The 7,649-nt window shown below is 33.1% G+C and overlaps 1 long non-coding RNA gene across 1 annotated transcript; it reads left to right on the forward strand.

Annotated features, from left to right (window-relative positions):
- The first annotated feature begins 3,879 nt into the window (after positions 1-3,879).
- Positions 3,880-7,531, forward strand: LOC106068073 (uncharacterized). Its single transcript, XR_008777361.1, has 4 exons — positions 3,880-4,241; positions 5,616-5,758; positions 6,179-6,278; positions 7,417-7,531. It is a non-coding gene; the product is annotated as an uncharacterized LOC106068073 (long non-coding RNA).
- Positions 7,532-7,649: the final 118 nt, after the last annotated feature.

Raw genomic sequence — 7,649 nt, forward strand, 5'->3', positions numbered from 1 at the left:
TCCCACTTACAACGACCAGTAATAGTAGTGGGTCGCTCCATAGTGACGGAAAGGGCTGTTAGCTATTCAGGTTATATTATTATAATGACTAAAAGTTGGCCGCCTTAGCAGACGCACAGCAGTTCTTGAATTGGTAACGATAATAATAAGCGATGTGTTTTATGTAAATTTGTTAAGTGTATGCTAATAATAACAAATTATCAATAAGCATTATTCATTGTTATCCATGGAGAGCAAGAATGAAACTGCTAAAGCGTTCAATGAAAAGCAAGGAACAAAACGAAGGTACAAAGAAGATTACATCGGATATGGTTTCATATCTTCTGGACCTGAAGATTCTCCATTGTCATTCTATCTGATCTGCAATGCAACTCTGTCGAATGAGGCGCTTGTTCCAAGCAAATTGAAGAGACACTTGGAAACAAAATATCCAGCTGTAAAAGCGCAACCGAAGGAATACATTGAAAACATCAACGCTCAACAAAATAAACAAGCTAAGAAACTTACGAAGTACCAAAAGCTGCCAGAAAAGGGATTGATTGCAAGTTATAATATAGCTCAGTTATTAGCAAAATGCAAGAAAGCACACACAGAAGCTGAATCAGTCATTGCACCAGCTTTAGCAATAGTTGTTGAAACTATCCTTGGACCCAATGCCTCCGAAAAAGTTAAAAAAGTTCCTTTGTCAAATGATACTATCTCGCGCAGAATTGAAGACTTCTCGTCAGATTTACAAGATCAAATCTGCGAACACTTCGACGTGACTGACGATGAAGTGTCTCTGCTGTGGTCTCTTCAAGCTGATGAATCCACAGACGTTAGCGACAAAGCCCAGCTGCTAGCTTTTATTCGGTTCATAAAGGATGAAAAATGTGTCAACAAATTATTATTTTGAAAAGACTTACCAACTACGACCAAAGGCGAAGATATTTTCAAAGTGGTGAACGAAACATTTTGCTATTCAAACTACAGTGGAAAAACTGTCAGCGTTTGCACCGATGGCTGTCCTTCCATGCAGGGAAATAGAAAGGGATTCGTCACTCTTGTGCGTCAAGAAAATCCAAATGTATTAGTTGTTCACTGCATGATCCACAGAGAAGCTCTTGCCTTCAAATCTTTATCGAAAGATTTGATGTCTGCTCTGGATCAAGTGATTGAAGTTGTAAACTTCATCTAATCTCGACCGCTTGCATCCCGACTTTTCTCAGAGCTTTGTGAAGGAATGGATTCAGACTACAAATATCTCTTGTATGATGCTGTATCACTCCAACATTCGTTGGCTATCCAGGGGAAAAGTATTAAAGCGCGTCGTCCAACTCAAGGCTGAGCTGATTTCATTAAAAAAAAAAAAGACTTTGGATTTTCTATTCATGACGAGATCTAGTGGGTTAAGGTGACATTTCTCTCTGATTTATTTGACAAATTAAATTCATTGATTTTTATTCTTCAAGGACCATCAGAAACCATCATCACTGCATCTTCAAAACTGAAGTCATTTGGTGAAAAATTGTCTTTGTGGCAAAGTAAGATTTCGAAAGGAGTCCTCGACTGCTTTCCTACTTACAATGAATGTGCTTAAAATAAAGAAATCACCCCCGAAATTCTGGACACTTTGACACACCTGCAGTCAGCATTGCAGCATTACTTTGCAACAGTTGGAAGTAATGAGAATGGATGGGTCAGCTTTCCATTTGGAAACAATGAAGCTACAAATCTTACAACTGAAGAAGAAGAGCAGCTCATAGATTAAAAAACAAAACGATGCAGTTCTTAAGTCAAGTTTTGCCGAGAAAAGCCTGGATATGTTTTGGATTTCAATCAACAAGTTATATCCTGCAATCAGTTTAAAAGCAATCAAAATAATTCTTCCATTTGCATCTTCATGGTTTTGTGTGTTTCGATTTTCAGCACTGACTGAAATCAAATCTAATAAAAGAGAGAGACTTCTTACAATAGACGATGAAATGCGAGTTTGTTTGTCGACTCTGGAGCCTCGATTAGATCGCATATGCTCTCAAAAAGAGGCACACCCTTCACATTAAATGTAATACTTAAAAACGGGTAAAATATTGTTTTCTTTTTTTTTTAAACAACTGTTGCTTTTCGTGGTGTGCCGCGAAATTTTTGTAGTTTTTTTTACTGTGCCGCCAGACAAAAAAGTTTGAGAAACACTGTAGATCCTAGGCATTGCCCATCCATTTTCCGATAAAAATAGATGCATTAATTGTTTAGTTTTGAGACACATATTTAAATTTTACATTCAAATCGAATGAGATTATATGGTCAGTCACAATTACGGAACAGGATTTTTTAAGCTGTCACAATTGCGGAACACGGTAAAAATGTCGGAACAAAACCTAGCTATATAAAGCACATATTTTATTAGTCTTATATAATACTTGAACTTCTTATCTCTTACATTAATTTTATTTTTATTAAAGCTAAAAAGACATTGTCACTTTTAGATCCTTACCTCTTCTTTAATTGTAATTGACTACCCTGATTTTCCTTATTAGCCTACAAGTTTTTTTTCCCACTATTCTTTAATTCTTTTTTGTTATATTAATAGGCCTAATTAATATCAGGTGGCCGAGCCTCGCTCGGTTGAATAATTTCCTAAGAAAGGTTATATGCCCGAAGTCATTTTGGGAATATTTTTGTTATTACGAATATGAACGATCAGATAAAAGACTACAAATCTGAAGAGTTGCTTTAGTGTTCTGTTAGTTCTAAATGTAATTTAACATGGCGATTAAATATAAAGTCTCTTAAGTCCTAAGCTCCTACAGTCTATCTAAAGTCTAGATAAACCACAGCTCAAGTCCGTCTTATAGTTTTACAATTATCCATTTGTTGCGTAAAACTATTATAGCCTTTTGTAGGCCTACTATTATTGGCTTGGAAGAAAGTCTACTGCAGTGTAACTTCTTAGATGGTTACGTTCAGACATTTAATTATGGAATTAGTATAATATTCATTATGGCTTTAGTAGGAAACAACAAGTGACGCGCCAAATCTCTACGATATAGGGTAAAACAGGCACTTTGTGACAAAGCAAACTTGACGCATTTTTTCTTAATAGACTAAAATCATTGCATTAGTTTTATAAAGAAACGTTTCCGTGGGGCACCTCTAGCTGTTACGCCGAACAATATGTTCGCCAGAATCGTCCCCCATACGGGATACGTGCCCTGCCCAGCCTGACTGTCGGACTATCAGAATTTTAAGTTCATACCGGCTATTACCATCCATCCATCCCAGTGGTGCTACAGCCCGTGGAGGGATATATGGCCTACTTTTGCAGACCCTATAAACAAAGCCCTATCAAAACCATTCTGGCGCGGTGTGGGGTAATAAGGTTTCATTGGGTAGATAGACCTACTTACACTCGCCCATATAAAAACGTTAACGGATCGGTGTGGGATTTTAGTTATTGGGCCGTTAACGTCTTTCCGCTTTCGTGCCTGTGTGGAATTTCCCCAATCACGCCAGAACCAACATGATGAAATCTTTATTATAAAATAAAAAACAATATTATGATGTTTTAAAATTTAGTATTAATTGTCTTAAAGCTAAATGTTGCTTTGAATCCTTTTTATAAGTAATATTAAGATTTTAAAAAAAATTAATTAGGGTTCTATTGGGGAAATCCCTAACTGGAATAGTGAAGTTTTACCCGTATGGGCCCAATGCAGACTTTTCGTAATCAAATAGTGTATGTGTGTGTGTGTCTGATTTTTTAATGTGCACACTAAAAAAATATATCTATATCTAGTAATATTTAATCACACATAGAATCTAAAGTTAATAGAGAACATATTCGTTTTTTTTTTCTAGATTTAGATTAAAAAAAAAAGTTTTATACATGTTAACATTTTTTTCGACCAATGAAAAAGAAGCATTTATTTCTTTTAAGCTCGCAATATTCGACACAAACTGGATTATTCAGTCTTCACTCTAGAACGTACACACGTGGATCAAATTAGAGCTAGCTAGATCTAGATCTAAATCTGTTAAGTTATTAGTTATACTACAAGTTATAGAGCTATAGATCTAGGTCTAGTCAATCTAGACTTTCATTAATATAATAGATCTATTATATGAGCTGTATTTCTTGATATCATATGTTCTTCAACTCAACCCAGCACTGGCAGCAGCCATGGAAATTCGGAATGGTCGTAACTTAAGCCTATCACAAGTACTGTTGAAGTACAGATCATCATCAGAGGACGAATCTCTAAGTACTCTAACACTACTAACAGATCTAATCTAGATAGTAGATAAGTCTAGATTTAGAATAGATATCTAGATAATCTAGAATACTAAGAATCTAGAGATAGATCTAGATAAAGATTCTAGATCTAGATCTGGCTAGATGATGACTAGATCTCTCTAGACTAGTTTTATTATAATATCTAATAGGCTACTAGATCTAGTACGATATAATATTATTAATATAATATATATATATATTATATCTAGACTTGAGACCTATTAGATCTAGATCTAGACGACTTAACTTAAGTGATTAACATGCATTCGTTATGACTAGATTTACTATTTAGAATAGATTCTAGATCTAGAATCTACCATGAAATGCATCTGGATCTGCAGCATAGAATTAGATTTAGTTAGGGACTTACTAGATCTTAAATCTAAATTTAGACTAAATCTACTACCTTTTAGGGCAGAATATTAGATCTAGTCTATATGCCTATCTAGTCACGTAACTTTAAACTAATACTTAGACTTAGGACTTTGGTCTATTAATATAATAATTATTATACTCATACTCATAGATTTTAGTTCTATTCTAATTCAAATATTTTGAGGTTAGAAAAAATTGACCTAGACTTATAATATAAGATACCCTATAAACATGCCCATTACGGCCCAGTATCAGTTTTAATTAGGGTTATCCCCCTTTGCCCTAATTGCAGCCCTAAATAGCCCAAATCGCGCCCTAATGGGCGCGCATACCGTTTGCACATTGGCGTCATTAGGTTCCCATAAGGGACCAATACGGGCAACCCTAATCGTGCCAATATCGGCCCAGAATGGGTAAACCCACTTCCGGATTCATTGGGGATTTAAGATCTAATAAAAGATAGTCTAGAATAGTCTAGATTCTAAATCTAGAATAGATGTTAGTTGTTATTAGAAAATTTAGTAGATATAGAATAATATTTAATATATTGTTAATACAGACTAATCTTTAATTTTTTCATACTATAGGCGATGGGTCATTCAGATTTAGATTAAATAATTCTAGATCTAGTTACAATCTAGTAACTAGTTATAGTCATAGACCTATAGACTTATGATCTTATAATATAGATATTTACTTTGTAGAGAATAATGTACAATAATTATAGGCCTACACTCCAGATCTTGAGAATCTAGTCTAGAGTTTAGATTGTTTAAATTTACACAAATAAATAAAATCAAACGTTTATTTTGGTTTTAAAATCAGATATATATTGAGATATGTCTAGCTAAATATGTATATAGTATATCTATATATAATAGACTAACGGCTAACCCTATAGCCGCTATAGACTATAGCCCTATATTGACATTGTTTTTTTTTTTGTTTTTTTTTTATGTTCCTTCAGAGTTGCAGATATCTACTTGGTAGTCTAAACCTCAAAGGAGCTTAGGGAAGTGATGGCAGTTGCGGGGTATGAACCAGACGACCATGCAGAGACCATCAAGGCGACTAAACAGTCCATCGTGCATACCACATAACCAGGTCCAGGTAGCGTTAGATCTTTAATCACCAATACTCAATACGTTAGATTTTATTTTTTGTAAATTTTAAAGACTCTAGGCTCTAGGTAATAGAATTAATTATTAAATAGATCTATACAGACCTAGAAATTCTAGATCTATAAACTAGACATAGATCTAGATTATCATATTTAGATCTAGCTAGAATATCTAGAGGTCTTAATACTAATTATTATATTATACATTTTTCTACAATTTGATCTAGGATTCATTCTATAGGCTTAGCCAAGGCTTAGGCTTTTTTTAAATTTCATTGTGTGGATACTGTTAAAGAAAAAATACAGTCTCATTATTAGGCTATAGCAACAGTTTTTCTTATACACCATACCATAAACATTTCAGGATTTGTCTTTATTGTAATTTTATTTAGTTTGTATTTTTTTTTTAGAATGCCAGTTTTATTTAATGGCAGCTGACAATAAGAATTGTCTATGTATGCACTACAGATGCTGTTCAATATCTTTTCATGAGGAAGCCTGCTCAAAAAGGTACGAAGAATACATTTTTCTTTAAGATTACTGATCTTATGAAACAATGGTCGAGACCAATATCTTCAGCTTTTTGTCATTTCACTGAGATCTAAGTTCATTATTAATTGCATAAAAAATTATAATGAACATTTATACAATGAAAATAGGGCCTACATAGAATTGTTTTTGATCTAATGTCATTATATAGCAACAATCCTTCTTGTATATAATACCTTAAACATTTTGTGTTTTGCCTCTATTGTAATATTATTTTTGTTTGCATTCTTTAAACATTTTTTAGGTTTTTATTTATTTTTTATTTTCCGATCGACACATTTTTCTTTAGGGGAAGTTGACATTACTCTTTTAGGTTAATAATAACCTATGCATGCAGTACAGATGCTGTTCATCATCTTTTCATAAGCAAGCCTGCTCAAGAAGTTAAGAAGAATTAAATTTTGCTTTTAGATTACTGATCAGCAATCTGAAAGAAAATTGTTAATGGGATGGAATTGATTAAATGTAAATAAAGAAATGCTATCCTAATTTTGAAATATGCTGGTTGTGTTTTTTTTGTTGTTGTTTTTTGTTATGTTTTTTAAGTTTCACTGTGATCATTGTTTATTTTAATTCTAGAATAACTTTTCAGCCAACTTATTTTTAAAATTACCATCGAACTCTAATTGCAACAGAATATAGTTGTATTAGTAAGAGCCTGTGATAAAGTTAATATAAATAAATTGGACAAAAATAATATTGAATGAATTGAAGCCTAGCTAGATCTAGTCTGCCATTGATAAAGTTAATATAAAAAAATTGGACAAAATATAATATTGAATGAATTGAAGCCTAGCTAGATTTAGTCTGCCATTGCACTTTTAGCATAGTCAAATACCAGTGCCACATTTGCTGACACCAATTCATAACATTTAATTTAAGGAGAAGATTGAACTCCAAATTTTGAAATACCATTAATTTTTGTGTTGCTTAATAGGCTATAGAAGCAACCTAATTTTTTAGCACCATTTATCATCAAGGGCTGGAAATATAACCGTTAAATAGTATGTCCACATAGATAAATGTAAGGTCTTCTGATGTTAAATTGTTAGATTTTTTACATGACTATAATATTTGTTTGTTTGTTTGTTTGTTCCAGCTGCTGCATGGAAGTCAAAATATGAATTATTGCCACCAGTCTTGAAGTCAGCTTGTAAAGAATGCTAAGGATTGAATGAAAATGCTGTCTTGATATCTTGTTTGTGCTGTTATAGGCCTATTTGTCTTTTGTGTTGGTTAATTATTCCATGAATAAAAAATAAAAAAAAAGTTAATTGTGTAAGTTTGATTTAAGAATGAATGTCTTATATAGTACATTACCAAAAATTGTAT

Source organism: Biomphalaria glabrata, chromosome 4, assembly GCF_947242115.1.
Source record: "Biomphalaria glabrata chromosome 4, xgBioGlab47.1, whole genome shotgun sequence".
NCBI classification, from domain to species: Eukaryota; Metazoa; Mollusca; class Gastropoda; family Planorbidae; genus Biomphalaria; species Biomphalaria glabrata.